This window comes from Ptiloglossa arizonensis, chromosome 5 (genome assembly GCF_051014685.1).
Source record: "Ptiloglossa arizonensis isolate GNS036 chromosome 5, iyPtiAriz1_principal, whole genome shotgun sequence".
In the NCBI taxonomy this organism is placed as follows: Eukaryota; Metazoa; Arthropoda; class Insecta; order Hymenoptera; family Colletidae; genus Ptiloglossa; species Ptiloglossa arizonensis.
In genome coordinates, this window is record NC_135052.1 from 7,197,857 (window position 1) to 7,220,991 (window position 23,135).

Genomic DNA, 23,135 nt, shown 5'->3' on the forward strand with positions numbered 1-23,135 from the left:
TGTGTATAATAACGATATCGAAATATATGAAAAGACTCGTGTGTCTAGCAACAAATATTATTTATCAACAAAACTGAAAGAGCGAAACAATGTTACTCCTTGAGCGACGCCCGATCGATATTGACAATATCCTACGTTTCTTTCTTTCAACGTGCGTAAAATCGTCGTACAATTTCAATTGAAAATTAAGCAACTTTATTTAGGGAGATATTGTCACCTTTGTCCGCGCAGCTGATGGAGGGATTGCACACGGCGATCCTGATGCAGGATTAATTTCATTTAACCCTCGACTTCTCTCTACCCTTTGTCAATTTGATCGTCCTTCCTGTAGCTAGCACTCAAGCACCATACACCCACCCCGTTGATACACCCATAACACGTAACCATCAATAACGCTATTTCAATTTTTCTCGTCCGTTGCATTCTAAATCTCTGATGTAACAATGCAAACCATTGAAATATAACGAGATATTATCAATTTTCCATATGCGAAACTGTACGAAATAATTGTAGAACGAAGCCATTGAAATTGTACAAAGTTACCCGTTCGGATCGAATACTCGATCTTTTGAAAAGATCATAATACGTACACGATATAAGTAATATTGTTTCGCGTAATTATATTAAAATTAACGAAGCGAAAGCCTATACGAAACAAATATCCGATAACACATATAAATGGGATTACGTCGGTAACACGTTCGTTGTATACGCATGCATACGATTTATGTTATACTGATAATATCAACTTATGAAAAGAGAATCCTTGCAGCAACTCCGATCGAACGTTTAAGGGGTGGTAAATAAATCTTGAAGATAAAATTCTCTATTTTCAGCTTCATCGATGTTTCCCAAATTATTTCGATCGATCGTCACGAATCGGGATAGGTTATATTATTTAAAGAATTTCGCTTCTCGAAAATTCTTCTCCAAGAACCTTTTCGTTACCATTGAATTCCTATACCGACTCATGATGATACAAAAATCATCTCCGGTAAGTATATATACAACAACTTACAGTTGTGCAAAGTTGAAGTATCATAGTATTCTTTACAATGGAAAAAACGTCAAAACTTATCGAACAACCTCTAGAGAACAATTCTCCATTTCATCTGGACCATCGGTTTTACAAACCCATCATGATTTGTTATACAAATATAAAAATTCGTCACCAAAGCGCATTACGATTCACGTTTACCTTCTTCGGCGAATGAATCGTTCGGTTAATCCGAAGACCGATCCCGTGTAGAACGGACCGCAAAGATATACTTCCCCGAATCGAATAAAAAGCCAAGTATCGATAGAAACGAAATATTAAAGTTCGATTTAATTACAGCCGTAAGCAGTAAATTCCAATAGTTGTCAAGGAAAAACGCAGCTTCGGACGAAGTCGGCCGGAAATGATGTCGAGCGCGAGGTTATCAATTCGATTGGTCGTACTCTATCCGCGTAACGAGAACAGCACGCGCTCATCATTGCTCGTTCCGGAATTATCGATTCATTGGCCGCGGGCTTGTAACTCAACGACCTTTGTTGTGGTCCACCGGAGAATGTACGAACATCAAGGCGTTCCCAGAGGCAAACTCCATTCCTGAATTCTCCGAGTTGGAGAGCTTTTGGTATCTGTGACGCGAAGTCGGTCCCTACAAAAAGTAACACAAACGGTTCGCCTGATTAACGGGCCAGTTATGTTCCGTTTACGCGGAAGTTTCACGCCGCGTTAGGTTGGACGGCAAATTGAAACTTCGTTGCCTGATTTATCGCCCGACCAAAGTAAAGCGACGACGGAAAATTAATTAGGAGTTCGCCTTCCGTTCGAGGAAAACAACCGCGCGTTAAGGGTGGAAACGACTACCTCGAACTGCGAACGGGAAAAATTTGTATACTCGCGGACGAGCGTAACTCCGCAAAGTGCACGAGCAACGCGTGCGGAGCACGAAGTCGACGGCCCCGAAGAAATAAAAAGAAAATAATAATAAGAATAATAATAATAATAATAATAATAATAATAAAGAGAGCAAGGGACGAGACGTCGTCACTGGATAGAGAAAAAGAGGAGAGGGAAAAGACCCGTTGGATGTAGCGAGCAAGGAACGAGACTCATCCACGCGTGCGTAACAGCCTGAAATACGATTTTACGAGAACATCTTAGGTGCTCGTGATACGGTGCATCGCGTGGGGTGGTTTTCAACGGCTACGGGAAGATGAAAAGCGACAATGAGAATTTTATACCGTGATTACGGAGGCACCCGGAATATTAAGGATGTTCCGCGATGAAACTCGTTCAGGTTTGAAAAGCGATCTACTCGAGCGAAACGATCGATAATTAGGACGGTGAGAACCCACGTTGAACGTTCGAAATAGGTAAAATTGTACAAAGTTTGATAGAGTCGACGTTGATAAATGTTAATTCGTAATTTTTGCAATTGAAACGAACCGTCTGAAATTTTATCCCCGAACACCTACGTCGCGCGGTGTACATTGTTCGAAATTTACTTTTCGTAAATATTGAAAACAATTTATTGCGATTTCTACGTAGAAAGATACGTATGCGTAGTACGTGGCAACCGTGCGGGTTAACGAATACGAGTTAATCGCCATTTTGGTACAGGTGGTTGTAATTGTTGGCCCTCGGGTTTAAAATTTCAATACCCGGATTAAACGAAAATTAAATGCGAATAAATTTTTTAGACTTTGAGTGTAATTGACTCGATCGGACCGATCAATATTTACGAAGAGCTGAAATTTAACTTTCCCTTAAAATTACCGTTTCGTGTTGCGTGATTACTATTACTTAACGTTGTAAGTTGGAGGTAAAAACTTAACCGATAGAACGTCGAGACCGTGAGTTTAAACGGAGATGTTCGTAAGAAGATAGCTTTAGTCATTAAGGTCATCGATGAAATGACTGCCTTGTGTAATGTACAAGGCTCGTATCAGCTTTAAACGAGATTCAGCTTACCATGCATCCTTGACGTAGTGCTTGATCCATGCTGACATTCCAAACTTTACAGTCTTGAGTATCGGATACTCCTCGGCTACTTGTATTTCTCCAGAAATTCTAAGCGATCGGTATTTCTAAAGAAATGGCTGAATACGCGCGTTTCTATTTTCCGTCCACCTAACCGTAACTCGGCATATCGGTCTACATATATAAAAACATATAGATCATTGTTTAGGTTCAATTCATTTCTAAAAACTACTCCAAATATAAATAACAGTCCATCGAATGTAGCGAAACGCAACAAATGAATACGTACCAACGTTGAACGTGCAAAATACAAACTTATTAATTACACAATTGAGATACGTAATCCAGTGGTCACCTATTGCAACAGTCACCTCAACAGTTAACGTCAGATGTTGTACAAGAAACGAGTTTGATGTAACATTTAAACGGTTCGTTTAAGTCGATTCGAGCAAGGTACCCTTAGGTACTGAATATTTATTCGAAACGATTATATCTTTTGCTGACGTTCGGTAACGCAAAGCATTTATAGATTCAATACTCTCGATGAAACATTTCATTTCGTTCCAAACCGTTTCAATAATCGTAGCGATTCTCCGTATCGTTGAAATATTTCGTTTCATTTTTAACGATTTTAATTATCGTCCGTGTTTCGTATCGATTAAATATTTCATTTCCATTTCTAATTGTGTTAATAATTGTACACACGAAAAAGTTTCGTATAAATACAGTTAAATGATCACTTTGGTCGATTCTAACCAAGTGGACAATATTATTCACCCAGCGAGCGATAATTCAATTTTAATGTTTACTCTATCGTTGCCAACGAATCCAGAAAATCTACGTATCCGTACACAAGGGGGTAGCTATTGTGAACAAGTAGGTTGTTAGCGAACGCCATCTCGAAGAGTTGGCCAAGTTGAATTAAACTCGTTTCTATAATTTCAGAATCCATAGGGTGTGCAGATGTATCTTACAATTGTTCCCGAGTATTGCAAGCGAGTGTCGCTAAAGGAAAGCGCGGAGCTTCACGCAAAACAGCATTCAAAGGCGAAACAGGCCAACGTTAACGGGAAGATTAACAATGGCGTTAACCAACATAACCGGAACTAAAGCAAGATGCAGCGAGACATTAAATTAACTTCGCAAAGTTGAACAACGCGGCCCCAAGTTGTACGGCGCACGGCTACTTCCTAATGAAGAGTAAATGAGATCTTCCCTCGTATTCCGGCCGGGTTCAATTTGTACGTACACCTGTTATTACTTTTCCCGGGTGGCTGTAACCATGGTGAAACGAAAAAATAAGCATAATAAATGAATGGACGGACGAGGTGGAGTGCCGCGAACGGGGCGAAATAACAAAAACTCGAGACGAGATACGGAATAAGACGAATGAAGTTCTGCCGACGTAAGAATATCTCGGAGATGAATGAAACGAGTGATGAATAAGTATGAACGACCAGCCTGATGGTTCCATTTTGCCGGGTTACCTGGGAAAATATTCGGTTAAAACTTGCCTTCCATCGCGGAGAAAAATTTCCGTGAAGCGTGAGAATATTCGTGCATCGGTGACCCAATTCGGGGTAAAATTGTAAATTTACGAAAATCGACGTCTCGTTCCAGGCCGGCTGATGCTCTCCTCGTTAAAGCGTCGAATTTCGTTAACACCAGAACCACCAAAGGGATCGATCCGACTTGTTTCGAACTTCTTTTTATAATTACTCGATCATCGACGGTGTCTTCGCCTACAATATTCGTGAACTGTTATTAAAATATGCAACTAATAGTACTCGTGAATCGATTTGTCTTTTCTCCGTTTAATTTCAAAGATACGTATACAGTCTGATAAAAATAGTATTATATAATAATAGTTCTAGCGTTGAATAATGGTGGACGCTTGTATTTACGAGAGAAACGATTTGAAAAAAATCCTCGGGTTCGAATCCATTGGTCATTATTCTTACTATCGGTTCGTGTCTGTAAACTTTCGTAGCGGTATAGTATTATCCGGTTTTAATTAGTTAAAACGGAGTAAGATCGATGAAAAACCGATAGTATCGTACCGATATCAATGTTTACAAACACCGACACAAGTCGAATGAGTAATGGACGGACACGTTATCCTGGTCGTGCTCAATTGCACCGATGTCCGACGTATTTTCTAAATCCATTTGATCAAAAACCGGGCTTCGTGCGAACAAATTTTATCGAATATTTTCAATTCAGTTTTACACCAAGATATACCGCGTATTTTGGCCCATCCTGTGCGAAATGGGTGACAAAATATTGGAAATGTTTCACTTCCACGGGCTACGCTACTCCTTTGTCTCCGTGACAAAACGTTACCCATAGTTCCTTTTGTTCGTCGAGCATCGTACGTACGAATAAAATGAAATTTAACCGTGAAACTCGACGAAGAAACGTTGAATTTTCTTCATCGAACCGTATACGTACGATTCACCGGTAAAAGCTCGAAAACAAAATATTTTTTCCATACGCCGCAACGACCTGCGATCGTCGGTGTTCGACTACCCTCTGTGTCGCGCAAAGCGTTAAAATCCCTTTTCCTTTGGCCATTATCCGCGATTTATTTCACTCGGAAGCACGTTGAACGCTGCAATTTGTCGAATTCCGAAGAAACGATGAAACGGTAATAATTACTCCGTTTAGTTTGTGCTCAGAATCGTGCGAAGAAGTCCACGAGTCACTGTACCGCGAGAAATTTATTTTACGCGAGTAGCCCCGCGGCGGAGCAGTCTTACTTTAAATTAGCCAAGGGTGCATGTATCGCGAGTAAGTCCAATTTGCACGTATTCTCGGCGTCCTTTCTCTCGACGAAGTAATGTGTGACCTGCTTGATAGTCGCGACACGCACCCCTTGTCGGATACGAAAGCCCCGTTTCTCGTCAGGCCGTGCAGCACGAGGCTTTCGGAAAGGGAGGTTGCGCGAAACAAAGGGTGTTACATGGCGGCTGTCGCCTCGCCTAAGATGGAAGAGACAGCTGTACGTATCTCAAGTGGAAAATCATTGAACTCCGTGAGCGTGTACGAATTAATCCGAACGAAACCGGTGCATTATATTAAATTAATGCCGCGACAATCCCGAGGCGAACTATGCAACTGAAACGCGCTGTAACGTGGACCTGAAGTTACGTATATTGTTGCAGGTCCGATTTGCAAGTGAAATTTCGCTGACCGTATCTCGCGTCATTCGTTATGCTTTATCGTCGAACTTTGTGCGCTAGAATTTTCATACTGCCTACTCGATTTCTTCGCGGCGACGATATTCCATCACCGTGCGTAATTAAACGTTTAATTGCGAACGATTGGTCGTTCGATTGCTCGCGAACGAAAGAGAATCGCAAGAAATATCGAAGAGAAATGGAGACTGAAAGTAACGGGGTTAGGTTTCTAACGTTGCCTGTAGTTTTCAAATCGGTGAGAATTTCTCTTGTTAAATAGTCGATTTCATCGAAGCAAAGTCAATCGGTCAATGTGCATTTACTAGTGTGTTAAATTTTCGATCGGTTCGTAAAAGGTAAATATTTATTGTAATAATAAATTGTAAGGTATACCAAATTTGAAATTTCATCTCGTATAATCTCAATTGAAGAATATTAGGTGTAATGTACGTGCGAACTACGAGCAAAGAATAGTACCGTTATTTGTTTATTTTTATTCAATTTCTTTGTTCGACGTTAAATCGAAATGAAAAGTCTCACGAGTTGAAACTCGCTTCGTTTCGCTTCCATTTTTGTATTCGCTAGATACATTAATTTCACGTTGCGACTTACTCGATTCGATGCTACAACTTGCCCCGATAAAAGGATCAACGGTAACGTAATTTCCTTATCGCAAATGCGTTTATAACAAGCTGTTGGATCGCTACAGTGTCCTAATCTTATACGACGTATTCGCGCAAAAGTTTCCCACTTTATTCGATGCATCGAGCTACGCGCAATGAAACATTATTAAATCGCAAAAAAATAAATAAATACTAAAATTTGTCGCTTCCGTCCTCGAACTTTCCTGCATTGACGCGTTATTGGATATTCGTGGCAAGGTAAATATCGCGAGGAAAAAATGTTTCGTGGTCTATTCTCCGTTCAACGATAAGTTGAAAATGTAAAGTAATCTACGGTACGTGAAATATTATTTTAAAAATCGCCAAGATACGAGTACGTGTATTCGAATCGAGCGTGACGTTTCTACGATAAAGCCGTTTAAACCGTTACTTTCCACCGGACACGTAAACATCGTTCGATATTTGATAAACCGAAACACGTTCAAAATTCGTTATCCAACAACGAACGAAATACAAGGACAAACGTTCCGGGCAGTTTCCGCCAAAAGATTACAGAGAATCACCAGACGTAACCCCCGCACGTCCCCGGGTACACATACACGACACAGTACGAGCGCAATCTGCATCGAAACGCGATTGTAGCCCGCCAAAGGTTAATTGCTCCGTTCCAATTAATGCTAATAGTATTACAGATCGCAGCGCCCCTTACACGATAATGCACCCCGTAATAAGGTGAACCAATCGCGCCAACTAATTAGTCGCGACGCACGTAACGGATTAAATGTAACCAACGGATATCAAAACGCCTCTATTTCGTGGACAAGTGGGATCCGTCAAGCAACGGCCAGGGCTCACGACCTCTAATTGGTACATGTTTCGTGTTAACATCTGTTCTTGTAGCTGGTCCGGGGTGGGTTTGGGAGAGGTTGGAGACAATCTCGCTAACGCAGCTAAAGGTAGATTAACTAATTAGAATGGCGTACATCCGACGTGACCTAGCGATTAAGATGGCAGGGACGACGGCTCCTGAACTTAAGCAGGATGTAATCGTCTTAGGTCCGTAACGACCATCGGGACGGGTTCGCATTAATCTTCCGCCGTGTCTGGAACTGCTTGATATGCCGCGGAGGATACTGCAGGACCCCGTGTCGACCACCCCAAACGAGATACCACTACCAACAACGCACCGGTGTGGTGCATCCTTGCGGAACGGGTTCTCGTGCGTTCCAAGCGAGATTAAGTCTGGTGCATCACCGCGTTCCCCGGAACGGAGATGCACGCACTTGCCCTAACAAGAAATCACCGAGGCATTCCTCATTACGACACCGTTCCTACGTTTCCTCCGTGCAACGACCCGTATGACTTTCGACAAAAATTGACTCGTTGAAAGCGTTCGAGAGCCGATGGAACTTCGAGAGCTGCGAGAGCTACGAGAGCTATGAAAGCTTCGAGAGCTAAACAAGCTATAAGAACTGAAGGGTCTGAAGAAACTAGAGGAGCCAGGGGAGCTAAGGGAGTTAAGGAAACTAAGGGAGAATATCTTCAGAGCTCAGAAACAAGACACTTGGTGTGGACCAATGTCCGCGACGCGATCGTACCTTCCAGGAGTAAAAGACATACCGATGGTGGAAGTAAGGATTTATTGCCGAGGATTAGGGTAAGGGGATCTGTTCGATATCCCTGTTTCGCGTTCTTCGGTCAACTATGGTAGGCTATTTGTACATTGTGCGTCAACTAATATCCTCGAAAGACCATCCTTGTCAAGAGACTAACGAATGGCGGTGAATTTTTCTATATTTGTTCGATCTTGGCGCTTGGACGGTAGATTTCTACAACGAAGTTTGCACAAACCTTTGAACTCTAAACGTTCTAGACCGACTTAGTCGATCGATCGAAGTTTCAAGCGCGAGTTCACTCGAAGTGTTCACGGGTGAGTACTTATCAGCGAAGAGGAATCGAATTCCGAATCGTAGATTTCCGGGTTTAACGTGAAATCTAAAAACGGACCGACTCTTGGGGATTGGCGATATAACGTCGACGGTGACAATCGATATCCATGATCGATATCCATAAGTCGTGACGTAACTTTTCACTTACGCGACGATTTTTTTTTTCTTTTTTTATGGCGTAAAGGTGTTTCGTAGCAATTCGCTGGTTAGCGGTACTGCCTTCGTCGATCAGATTTACGACACTTCGCATTTGATAAAATCTTATCGAACTATTGTCTCATGCCGGACCAGGAAGTTACGGGTAATTCGTGCAGAAATTGCCACTTTTTGGCTCGTGTCGCACACCTGATAACCTCACCGATTATACAAGGATCAATCAACACTGATTATAGAAAATGCATAATATTATCAAAAAATGATAATCCTAATTAGCGAGACTTGATCGATTTATAAATTCTAATAATTCATTTACAAAATGCTTATCAAAAAGACCAATAATATTCGACGAACGTAGAATTAAATATTAATCGTACAACGATATTGTAACGAGTGTGCTAATATATGGCTTCGATGAGCTCGTGTTGCGAAAGAAACAAACTACTATTTTTTGGACCGTGTCAAGAAGCTGGTGGCCTCACTGAACTCTTAATAGGATCTGGGAATACGGATACCATTGTTGCTTTGATTATTGCGATAGAAAATTCTTTTGACAACCATTCGGTGTCTGTCGTTCAACCGGAACACCCGGAGGTAATCAGACTTCCATTAATTACCAATTGGTCGGCTTAGTCGCAGAAAAATTTAAACTCCGTACAATTAGTCGGACGCAATTTAGCTTTTCTTCTTTTATAGAGTCTCCGTTGTACAGTTTTAGTATTTATACCTGAATGTTGCACCCGATTGCGCGTCACGCAACTCGTAAAACACGAACTCGGCGCCCTTTCATGTTGTTTCGCGTACACACGACGGCGTTACGAATAGTTTACGAATACTCGTCTATTTCCTGATAAACGCTCGCATACGTGAATTTCCACACCGTAGCGCCGAGTCTAGAGACTCGAGTCGATCACATAGTTGATCGGGAAATCGTGAACAAAAGTGACTTACCTTCTCTCTGTTAACGACCTCTACCAAGGTGTTCGACTCGGAATAACTATCCTTTCGTCGTATTCGAATTATCGAGATATTCCAACAATTGCAAGTATACTCCTGAATAATTTTCGTCGTTGAAATTGAACTCGATTCCACGAGGGAATTCGATTCCTCTTCGCTGATAAGTACTCACCCGTGAATACTTGGAGCGAACTCGCGCTTCGAACTTCGATAGAAATTTCCATCGCCGTGAACGCGTGTATCGAGATCATCGTAAAGGCACCGAGTCATCCGCGTTAAAAATAGAAGAGGAACACGCATATTTACGACGAGCTTAAGCAATTCCCCGGTTAATCGCTCCCTCGGTGGAATTCCAGCTGAAACATTCCACAGTTCCGAACCATCGCAATTGAAACATTAAAAAGCTATTACACTCGTGTAATTACGTATTCATTATCGCCGCTAGTCACGATACTGTTAGCGAGCGACGGTTAACCGTACGAACCGGAGAAGACGGAACGAGAAGGGAAAAACGTAACGGCCGCATAATCGTCGTGTGAAATTCATCGTGTCCACCGTGGTGAAACGCGAGAGTTCGACAAACTCGCGCGAAACACGTGACCTTAGCAGGCAGAGTTCGAGGAACGTGGCGTTGCGTGGCGTGGCGTGGCCAAAGACTCGTTTGGTATTCAAACTGTGGACTGCTGGCTACCTATGCGTTTCCTTTTTGGTTCCGGGCTGCGAATATGGCATCGGAGAGGCGATAGGCGGCAAGGAGCCGCTGCATCGCACCCGATAAATCTCCGAGCCTGCTTCTATTGGGAGCAGAAACCTCCTGGAACCACCCTTCCAACCCCCGTGCCTAGTTAAGAACAGAGAAACGGATTGGGTGCACGGGACGTGGACGTGACTCCTTTCCTGACTCCGAGATTAAGAATTTGTATGGTCCTCTCGCTCTGGTGGTTCACCTTCGTGCTCGAACGCGTAAACCGCGATTTAAAACGTTTCTCGGGGTTGTACGTACCGCTTATACCCAATGTCGACGGTATACCATGTTACGAGCTGTCTCGCCCGATATTACCATCTTGGTTTATGTCTCTATCGTAGCGAAGAATGTTTCGCGTAAAAGTTGAGAGATTTCGAGCAGGATGTATTTCGATGTTGATAATTTTTCTTCTCGTATCAACCGTTATCGTCCAAAGGAACGCATCAACGCTGAATGTAGTAAAATATCACCCGGTAAGTTACACAATGCAGGATTATCGTTATTTGAAAAAACAAAGTTGACTTTCACAGATCGTTAAGACTCCGCTTGAAAAAATATTAATAGCACAGAAATGTACTACCCTCGAAATCATTCTTTTATTTGAAATATTTTTCGTAACGAATAGTAACAGCGACGTAAATCAAGATGGTGATAGAAAGTGAGACACTCTGTATATTAAGATCAAGGGAGACTGAAAGAATAAACTGCAAAAGACTGATACAGTTCACTCGGTTGAAAAACTGGGATCGAAATCTCAAACACGATCAAACTTGTTCCAAAATGTTGTACGTAACGAGTTTGTTTCGAGCGTTAATAATCGTACTATTTCCTTATTGCCGATCACTCGCTGGCTGGTTAGTTCTGAAACCGATACTACGTGTGAATAGCAACCTGCCTCTAGGTCCACAGGTATCTTTGGCGAGGAAATACCTGTTCCGCCGGTTCGGAGAATTGTAAAATAGTTTTCCAAGTCCAAGCGCGTGCAACAAAGTTATAAATCCGGTATGTAAATTTATAAAAACACGTTTCCATAATAAAAAAAATAGATACGCGTTAAGAACAAGTTCGAATCCAATCATAAACGGACCCTAGAATTGCCGCCGCATTTACGATTATCTAATGAATTTCTTACATTACATTTGTTTGCATTTTATCGAACGCTTTACATAATTTAATAAAAATTCAATTATAGGAGAGGAAGTGCGAATCTGTCGTGTAAATTTAGTATCAAAGTTCCAAGTACGACCGTTCAAATCACTCCGATCGAACATCCAAGTCGAAATTTATCATCGTGTTCTTACCAACCAAGTGTGTAGATATACGAAGTGTGAAGAGATCGACAAAGAAATTATTCCATCACGTTTACAGTGTTCGTTTGGAGAATTGTTCGATAATCGCGCCAAAAATTCACCGTGTCCAAGGGGAACATTGATATCAACGGTGTCGTCATTGAACGCGTAAACGCTGTCAACACCACAACGGATCTTTTAATTTCTAAACATTGACGACTCTATCATCGAGAAAACGTGCAGATAGACTCGGTGTGGAAAGATTACTATTTTTATCGTTCGATCAACTTCGAAACCAGAACTGTTTGAAAGCAAAGCAAATACACAAATGTCATTACCGAGGTAACAATTTACCACTATTTGTCAGTCGGGGCTCGGGAATTTGGCCTTACCGTGTTCCCTCGCCAATTTCATCATGAACATCACGTTCCTGGGAGAAGATTAACGCGTAATGGGATCGTGCATGTTGACGAAATCACTGTTGCAATCAAGTCGATTACATACGACGACTCCTTAAAGGACTCCTTAAAGGATACGAAGCAAACGATCTACATACATCACTGATTCTGCATCGTTTACTCGTATTAAAAGATTCGGGAGAAGCGTCGAGACGCACTTTGTTGAAAATTATGCAATTAAAAGAAACTCGTCGAGCTGAAAATTAACCGATCGGAGTATTCGATAACATTACGATAAAATTATTCCACGTTTGAATTTATTTCTGTGAAGTTTTCGGTTACGTAAGTCGAGAGTCGATATCAATGTACACGAGTGATTCGATAAACATCGGTGTCTAAATACGTTTGAAATTGCGGTGGTTGGACAAAACTTTTTTTCAAAGAAAATTACACGTTTCGCTTGGAAGGTTCGGAAAAGGTTACACCAGTGTAAAAAAAAAAAAATAAAAAAAGCGAGCGTGGACCGGTTGAATTAATTTTATCCTATTTCTTCCTTTTACGGTGGCGCGACAAATATACATACTCGTATTTCGTGTGGCTGGCACGACCGAGCGGAGGATGATTCTACTCGCGAAGATAAATCGAAAATGTCGAATAAAATTCTTTCGCGCGAGACTCGACTTTCGGGAGAATTGAGTTTGAAAATTCGGCAAGCACGCGTACAATGGAGCACAAACTCGACCATTGTGTCCGTCCATAGCTCGTTATTTCTACTTGCGTCGATGTCGGTGGTACGATCTGTTTACCGCTATCGACGTTTATAAACACCGGCACAAGTAGAAACAATGAGCAATGGACAGACGCGTTGGCCAAGTTGCGCGCAATCGCACGCACATACCCGACGAATTTTGTAAAATCGATCTCATCGAAAACACAACCTGCTATGGAAAAAGCTACAATAGGTTGTCCGATAAGTTTTGTCGTTCGTTAAAACTTATCGAGCAACCTGGCGCTATACCGTTCGATAAGTTTCATCGAACGACAAAACTTATCGAACAACCTAGTGCGTACCGCGTCCTCGGTTTATTTCTACGCGGAAAATCACTACCCGTTCGATGGGTATTATTCGTCTCGAAATACCGTGTACAGCGTTCAGTTACAAAACGCGTGCATCCGTGTTAAAAATGAGAATACTCTTCAAAAGAAAAGAAGAAAATAAGAAACGAGAACGATTTCCTCGCGGACACTGGATCCCGAGCAATTAACCTCGTGGCAACGCTTATCTCTGGATACCCTGCGCACGCGTATAAAATAGCAACAGGAGGTTACGCGAGATTCTACGAACCGTTTCGGAGCTCGAGAACATAATACGAGAGAGAGAGAGAGAGAGAGAGATACCCGCTATCGGTATTACTTACAATATACGCAACAACTGTGCCACGCGTTGAATATGCAAATGAAACAATAAGCGTGCCCCGAAGTGGGTGTAGCATCGAAGCTGCGCGTTCAAGCGTACTCGAGCGAGGAAAATTAGGGGGAGGAAGACGTCGGACCACGGGGAGGAAGAGCAATGATAGCGAAACGATAGAGGAGGGGGCGAGGCAGGCGCGAAGAGGCGGGAGCGTCTCTCGATTTACGTTTTACAAAGTTAATTGAATGGGTCTTCTCCCTCCCTGTCGTAAGATCGCTTATAACGACGGGGGACGGTGGAACGGAGCCTATGGAAGCGCAAAATGGTTATTATCTCCGGCGCCGCAGACATAGCTGGCTGAGCTTCTGATTTACGAGCTGCCCTCTCGACTTAATCCTCGCATCTACTACTCGTTCGACCCCTCCGACCCTCCAACTGGCCATCCTCGATCGCTGGAATTGGTCCTCGACTTTTCAGTTCCGACGACAGAATTAACACACCGAGCGGCTGTTTCGAACCCCCGGATCGATGCCCAGCGACATTAACCGACCGTGAACGCAGTTGGATTGCACGCCAGAGATTGCATCGACAGATGGTCAACGTTAAATCGACGCGACGTTACGTAATCGTTTCTTTCGAACGCGATAGACCACCGATCGTCACGAGAGACCCGTTGTTTCGATAATCGAACGATCGCGTCCCGGCGTGGACAGCGATCGTTTACATACGCGGAGATTCGATACACACGCTGCAAGTACCGTAAGATGGAATTCAAGATTCGAAAGTAAACGCGAATCCGCGTTCGTTCCATCGAACGTCGACAAAAATCGTTTCGTATTTTTTGTACAATTATTCGAATATTATTTTACTCTCGACATCGCGAAACGAGAGAAGTCTCTTTGCTCGGTATTCGATATAATCGCAGCGAGATAAACTTTCTTCAACAATTTCGCTGAATCGGAGATCTCAGCTCTCGGGCTCTTCCGTGCGAGAACGATGTTCACTCCGCTCGTATCGTTTCTAATAAACCGGAGAAAATTACTCCAGATCTCCGTGAAATGAATTCGCATCCGTTGCAAGTTATAATATTCAATGCTAATCGGACGAGTTACAAATCGGACAAACTCGCGAGACGGGTCCGAAAAGTTTTTCTCTTCGCGAAACCCGATACAAGAAACTTCCACGGGCAAGATCTCCTCGCAACTTTCCCGGCTCAAAAGTTGTAACTGTAATCACGAAATTCTCAGGAAGGACTTACGGACTGTCTAAGGAAATTTCCTCCTCGGTCTTGATAAATGGCGGACACCGGGAACTCGTTCGTGGGGCTCATGACTCTTTCGGCTTTTCCCGCGGCGGATCGCCCGCGCGAAACAAACCGCTCAATTTGTGGTCCGGCAGCCGAACGAATGACCCGCAGTCGAGTTTCAGCGAGTTTACGTATCGGTTCCGGGACTTATCCCCCAAGCTACAGCGGATCGAGCTCGTAAATGGCGTCATTTTTCACGGCCAGATCTAGCCGCTCGATACATAGTAAGATGTCGTTAACACGCGCGACTGCAACGTTGTAAGCAACGTTAATCCAAACGCGTTTGCTCCAAAGCCGTCCCCGATCGCCTCTCATCTCGCACGTTGCACCTACGATTTAACTTGCATCTCTCGGGTCTTACGCTTTACCCTCGAGTTTACCACGTATTCGTTCGAAAACGAAATACTTAATTCGTCTCCATTTCTCGACACTTTATTACGCACCGAGTCGATAGATTACTGTTTCAAATCGATCGGATCGTTTTTCAAGACACTGAGTATTTAACTACGCAAAATGATGCTAAATATTGACAACGATCCCCTTAATCGACCCTTGTCGTGTACCCCGATCTAGCGCAGTAGGTAATACACACGAACAGCAAAAAGCGCGAAATTAACAACATCGTACGAGAAATTTATATACAAAAGTTTCCTACAGTGTCCTAATATCGAGAAACTTACGGACAATCACCCCACGGAAAAGAAACTTAAACGATGACCATCCGACCTCAAATGCTTCTTCAATTTTTTAGTTATATTTTCCAATATGGAATTATTTCTTCGCGTAAAATATAAAAGTTCGCGTCGTCTACTTAAAATCTTCTTATCGTTTATTTATAATGTATTTTAAATCTTCCAACGATGTGCAATCGTTTTATTACGCACAAAAAAGTGACAATCACGTATGCGTAAGTATAGCAGAATATTATTTAATTGTATTCGGATTCTTGCCTCATTTCGAGGAATAATATCGAAAATGGCAATCTCGAACTAATCGTCCAAGCAATTGATATTTTGCAAAACGGTTTCGGAGTTTAAATGCATTATTCAAAAGTACGCAATTTTCGTTTAAATAACTTTGTCCTATTGTTTTCGAAATATCGAGGAAAATGTTTTTTCGCCCCCAACTTTGAGGACCGATTTTAGCTCCTAGATATGAATATCAGCGGACAAAGAAAAATACGTGGCAAATAGTTTTCAAAGAACTATACCGTATATAGATTTCGCTAAATCGACTATTTACACTTAAACAATGTCCCTTGTTGGCTAATCGAATCTACCGATTGATCATCGTGCGGGTTACGAGTAAGTAGAACATTATCGTCGGTAAAACAAAGCGAGAAGCGCAATCTGTGAAAGAGACAACGAGAGTCACGAAAAAAATCATCGTTCCGATCTTTTCGATATTCGAACCGGCTCCGAGCGACGCTGATGAATTCGACTACTACGATGGCTTCGGCTTTGGGTAGAGGCGTACTCCGGCGGCTTAATCGCGTTATATTGTGATAAGCCGGAATCCAATTTAGCCAAATGCAATTTTACGAATCCTTTCTCTATAGCGACGCTTCGGGATTTCGTCGTACTAATAAATACGCTCGACCGTACGGGTGGGCTAATTTTTCACGACGGAGGGACGCTCGATCGATTATACGATTCATCATCGTTGAATCCACTATTGACGAAAAAAGTTTCGACGCCGGTTAAAGAACTCTCCCATTGTTCTTTATTTCAATTTCGACCGGCAAAGGTTCGTTCGTGATTCCTTTACGTAACCACCGAAACAGTCTCGTACAAGTTTCGAATGAAGGAAACATTCCACGGCGGGTTCCCGCGTAAAATTTCACGCTCCTGCGCTGAATGCGTGCACATGGTAGCCACAACAACGTTGTTATCCAGGCTTAAATCGCGAAAAAATGAAGCTCCGCGTTCCGGCGTACCTCGTCCCGACCGAGTTTTACGACTCCCGTATCCGGTATTGCGCTGAAATTTTACTACCGCGATAACATCCTGTCCCAATATAATACGATATCCGAAATTCAATATTTATAAAACAAGTAGCCAATAAGAGAAGCACCGAATCAGGGCAATATGTTCAGTATCTCGAGTATCTGATCGCCGATGGATACGAAATACCACGTTGCATACCTTAACCTTTTTGCTTTTTGTTTTTTTAGATGGAAACTATTTACAGGCGTTTAACGTCGAAACGAGGCAACGTCGAGGTTCCTCCCAATTTATCTTTTCTCTATTCTCGAACCGATTTACATCGATGTACGTTCCTTTCGACACAGGGATACGGTATTTTTCTACGAGACAATAAATAATGGACTAGTGTGATTTTCCCGAGGAAAATAAGCTCAGGTACAATGTTGATCGAATTATTTTTAATTGTACACGATTGAAAGTATTTATATATATAGATAGATAGAGAGAGAGAGAGAGAGAGAGAGAGAGAGTTGCAAATTGTGAACACACCTAAATGTAAAATTTTGCACGAATAAAATTCAAAGCCAAAACTGATCAAATTTTGTTATTCAAACGCTTAACGTTCTGTTTAATAATAAACTGGAGGGTAGGTACACTGGGAAGACGGAAAGTGTCTTTATCTTGATTTAAAAAGTAACAACTTTCTTTCGTTACTTGTAGCACAATATTTAATAACCCGCTTGATGTATTTTGCCATTATAGAATAAAATGGGCCATTAACGAGCACTATTCTTAACATCGTTCAAAAACAAGTGCACATTTTATCGACGCGTAAGAAAAGTTCGTACAAAGTATAGAGTGCCATGAGAACGTTGACCTTTACAGTTTTCAAATTACATCAACTTTTACGTCCGACGTCACTTTTCACTATAAAATTAGATAACCTATAATGCACCCTACCGGTAGACTCTTTTATCCTTTGTGTCATCGAACGATCTCCTCGTTAAAATTATTATCGAATCTGACAATGAATCAAACTCGAGAAACGCGGGAGAATATATTTAATTTTTACTTTCGACATCGCTTCGCTCTACTTCCGATAGAAAATAAAAGCATGGCGCTAAAAGGTCGAGGGCGATCTGTATTTCTTCGAACAACTATAATACGTTACAATATGAGCAAAATTGAACAAAATTCGTCCGTCCGTGTGTCGTTTCAACGACAGTGGTGAATCGTTTAAACGGAAGCAAAGAAATAACAATAAAATATATATAAACCGCGGAAAGTTAAAACATAAAATAAAAATTCCTCTAAACCGAGAAATATTTTACAAAAATATCGTTAAAAAACTTCTTACCGAATTGATAAACCATACAAGACTCGAAACACTGTGAATTACTTTCTTTCAGTTTCTCCCTATTTGCCACTGAACGGTGGAACGAACAATGAACACCGGAGAAGGAAAGAGTAAATCGGAAAATTAAAAACCAATGAAATCAAAATATCCACCGTTGCAACCGTTCGTTCTACAAAGACGGAGCCGACTTTCCGCCATCTCTAAGACGACTGAAAGAACGAAGGGGCTAGAATCGCCGTAAAGGACACGAAGCAACTCCGAGCAACGAGGGTTTCGTCGGTCGAACACCGGTCGCACAGTGGAAATTGAAGTTGGACACGAAAAGGACCACGGGCTTCTATGTAGGGCATGGAGAGCAATAACAGTTTTTCCCGGGGAATACTTTACATCGACAGTGCACGCTCGGGGTGGTTTTGATCCGAGGGAAAAGGAATCCAAGGGCGGGGACGGCTCGTCTCTCTCTTTCTCTCTCTCTCTTTCTCTTTCTCTCTCGCTACCCCGTCCCGCAATCCGTGTATCGGATTTTCACAAACGAAACGAGCAATCTCGCGGCTCAAGAATCCGGTCTTGAAGGCCAACCGATCGGACCCTGTCTGCCGTAGCTTTAAAGCTTCAGCCCCGAGAAATGCCCTTGAGCGTTGCCGCGGATACCGCTCGCAGAAGTGACTTCGACTCCGGAGAATCGATCCGCGTCACCTATTTTTTCCTTCTCTTTTTTTTTGTTTTTTTTTTTTTTTTTTTTTTTTTTTTTCTTTTCATTTATTCCGCTTTTTTCTTTCCCTTTTCGTTTCGCACGCCTCCTCTCTCGCCACCGGTTATCTCCGGTGCTCCCGTTGCAGCTGCAACCCCTACGGAATGTAATCCAATCGAGAGCAAAACGGAACATAGTTCTTTTACGGTGGCCCGATAGTAAAGAATACGACCGGGGCATGGGGGAGCATGCACAAAATGTTATCTGTTATTCGAAGAAATACTGCCGGTGCCGGGGTGCAACTTGGATAAATCGATAAAGGTAATGAAGAATCCGAAAGGAAAAAAGAAATAAATAAATTTAAAAAAAAATTAAAAGTAAACGTGGAAACAGGTTACTCCGGTCCGTTTTCATTTCCAACGGAATGAAAACTACTCGCGGAGAAAACTCGACTAATTTTAAGTTACCCAAGTGGTACATCCACGGCCAGGATCGAGCATGGCTGCGGTGGTGAAATTTCGAGCGGCAATAAAAGTAATACGACACTGATTTTCGTATCTCGGTAAACGTGGAACCGATACCTCTTCCGGTACGCTTTTAACGATGTCGCCGAGCTTAACGGTCGCTGTGACTGTAAACTGGCATTTATCGCAAAGTTTATTATTACGCATCGCGACACGCGGCAACACCGAGAGATGTAATCACCGCGGACGCGGTACGAACAAATTACACCATCGATCATAAGTTTAACGGCTCGCCTTGACGAGACGGAAGCAGATGTATCACGGAGATTCGGTAGTTTCGAAATTTCCTCCGCGGCTCGACGGTTCTGCTTTTAAATTATGACGTATTACTTATTTCGTCGGGACGTCTACTCTCGTTCGAGTAATCGAGTCAGCTTTTATAACGGTACCAATTACTCCGCGCGATCTTTTCATCGGAACCTCTTCGTCGAGTTTCCCCGTGAACGCTTCCACCGACGAATAAGCTTTTTAATCCCCGATTCGGAAAGACCGTGCGTTCTTTTAATTCGGTAAACTCTCCGCATGGATCTCGTACATTTCCTTGATTAACCGGTCGTTCCTCTTTTAAGAAATTCCACCAGTTCCGTTTTCACTGTAACTGTAATTAAGTTCCCGTACTCTTCCGTCTCTTTCGTTTACATATTATTGTCCGTTAAAAGGATCTCGCGAAGAAGACGAAACGCAACGAGAGCAAACTCGATACGTTTTTACATTTTTTTTTCAAATATAATACTTCATCTTGCGACTTTAACATCGAACGTTTACTTTGAAACTTCTCTCATACGTATCAATTAACTCGACACTCGAGCATTAACGGAACGATCGCTGATATTAACAACACTCTCTCGACGATACAATTCTTCCATCGACCTTCTATAAAACGATTATTAAACCACACTTCTGTGCAAGAACTTTCCTTAATATTCTCTTTCCTCCATTCTCGTCTTTCACAGCTCGCTGCATTTCCACGCAATTCTCCAAATGAATAAATAAATTAATTAAACCGTTCAAAGTTTCTCCTCGTATCGACTTTCGATCGGAGTGTCGGTGCGTAAAATCGAGACGTCGATAAACGTATTGTGTAACTGGCTGTTGCGTCTCCCCTTGAATTAAACGATAAAAGAAAATCGAGGTGGAAAGAAAGCTGCAGATCGGGGTATTTCGGGTACCGGGGACTTCCGGAGAACGAGAAAACTACGACCTTCGGCCGAGTTCGCGTTCCTCGTCTCTCTCTTCTTCTTTTATCCCTCTCCCACGAACCAGCTTCTTCCGGTCCGTTCGAAGTTCACCTTTTATTTTACAATCCGATGGCTCGCATACATTGCTCGAAAGGTTACGCTCGGGGATGCTTGGAACGGTCGTTCGGCGAGGAGAGCCCGAGAGGGGGTTCCTGAACTGTGTAGCGCGCGATCGGGCTTCTTGGGAACGTGTCGTCCGTGTGTACTTATCGCCAGAATCTGTATTGAGTGCAATTTCGAACCGTCGTATTTCTTCCCGGGAACGACCGTGGTCACATGCGTACCCGTTCGTTCGTTCGTTCGTGCGTGTACACCCTCACCAAGGACATTCGAGCGATGTGCCGAGTTGTCACGCTTGTAACGTTGCCCCGTAATGTCCGCGATTTAATAACGAGTACGGGCCGGGTAGTGTATTGATCCCCGCGGGAAACTCTACGGGTGCCGGTGAGCGAACGCGCTAACACGTTAAACGCGAGAACTCCGCTACCGATGTGATCATTCGATACGAGCTTTAATAAGAACCGTTCGAGGCACGGTTCTTTCGCGCGTGGTATTAACCCTTTGCGGACGAGCGCCGCGTATATGCGTTTTACGCAAATCGTCAAACTGGCCGAAGAACTCGTATATGCGTTCGGCGAAAACAGTCGATAGAGCCGAGAAACGCGTATATGTGTCCCACCTAAATGCACGTCGATGGCCGAGGTTGAGCAGAAATATGCGCTGGCAATTTTAAATGACTATCGCGGCAGGAGCTCGGCACCACGGTACGGTTCACTTTCAACCGTCCCGTCCGCAAAGGGTTAAGAGGTGGTTCGACGTTCGTCTCGTCAACGAGGAACTTCGTCCACGCCAAAAGGGCCGGTTGATCATCGCGACGTGGATAGCCGGTTTTTCAACCATGCCCCGATTCAACACTGGAACCACCGACGATGAACGTATGATTGTTTCTATCAAACCGTATAACATTCGCGTCGGTATTTACCGAAGACACCTTCAATTTTTAGGCATTTGTATATATAACAGGTTGATCGATAAATTTTGTCGTTCGATACGAAACGGAGCTATTAGGTTCGTTGTTTTATTTTTCGAAAGATGATACTACCGTTTGATGAACATGTGTGATGTTTCGTATAGATCTGTCGACTCGTTCGTATATTTACAATTGTACGAACGTTGATGTGTCATAATATTCTTTTACAATGAAAAAAACGTCAAAACTTATCGAACAATCTGGTATTTCTCTCGTGTATCTCTCTTTTGTTTGAAATTTCGCGTTTGCCTTTTATCGTTTATCGTTGCTTCCACATCGTCAATGCAGCAATTTCGAAGGAAAACAAAACGATTAATATTACTCTGGAGTTTTCCATTAGAAGTGTAATTCTTTGATTGTTCTGCCGTTGGAAGAGTAAGTTTACGTGTATTACATTTTATTTTTTGATTGGAATAGAGTTATACTAAACATTTTGCTTTTTTACATTATTTTGTATCTGTATAGAAATTAGTTTGCATTACATATATATTCTTCTTTTTGTTAAACTTCGATAAACACATCCACACGATAAATAAGCTCTTAAACTTATGTCGTTAACTTTCTTTTCGATCGTTTAGAGTAGAATCTTACGTGTCAATATAAATATCGAAGCAAGTGTCGACATACGTATCTTCGACGTTAAATGGGAAAGGGGCAAATTAATTTACGAGTACCGTTAATCGTCTATTTTGATAATTATCCACGAGTATTGCAGGCAAAGACATCGTTAATAATTGAGTAATTTTAGAAAGAAAGTTTCGGTGTTCCAGAAATGCTTCCTGGTTTGATAAACAGATATTTGCCGAATCGAAACTCGAAGCTCTGATACGGATCGGTGGACTGCGAAGATGTCGAGGAATCTAACCGGTTCGAAGGTAAAACAAAATCGATCGACTTTTTCGAGAGTTTCGAAAGTATCGTCTCGTAAAAGTCGCGGTGAAAATGACTGCTGTTTTTCTCGAAACGATATTTTTCAAGCTGGTTGGACTCAATATCTCGGAAACCAATATGTAGACCGATAAAACTTGAAATTTGACACGCGCATAAAGTAAACGTACCCTCTATCGTTCTAATGAAAAGGAAACAACTCCGTATTTGCGGAAGGTGGTCTTTTTCCGTTTGCGAAACATCAAAATTAGCGAGAAAATAAAACTTTTCCTCCAGACGCTGTGATTTTTCCAATTTTAGAGTTGCTTTTATCCATTTCGAGTACAAGAGGATTCACCAGGCAGTTTTAACATTGTAAAAAATTCAAAAAGTTAGCACGATCGATCATTTCCGACACCTGGATTATCTTATTTATTTCGCTTCCGATTAAGTCCGATTGAAAAAAGTCCCTCTGTATCGTACTTTAAACGTCACCGGATAAAGCTGATCGCACTTGCA

At 42.3% G+C, this 23,135-nt stretch overlaps 1 long non-coding RNA gene across 1 annotated transcript; it reads right to left on the reverse strand.

The window, feature by feature from the left end:
• Window positions 1-1,362: 1,362 nt before the first annotated feature.
• Window positions 1,363-3,103, reverse strand: LOC143146937 (uncharacterized). Its single transcript, XR_012992120.1, has 2 exons — window positions 2,963-3,103; window positions 1,363-1,643 (listed from the first exon to the last, which is right to left on the reverse strand). It is a non-coding gene; the product is annotated as an uncharacterized LOC143146937 (long non-coding RNA).
• Window positions 3,104-23,135: the final 20,032 nt, after the last annotated feature.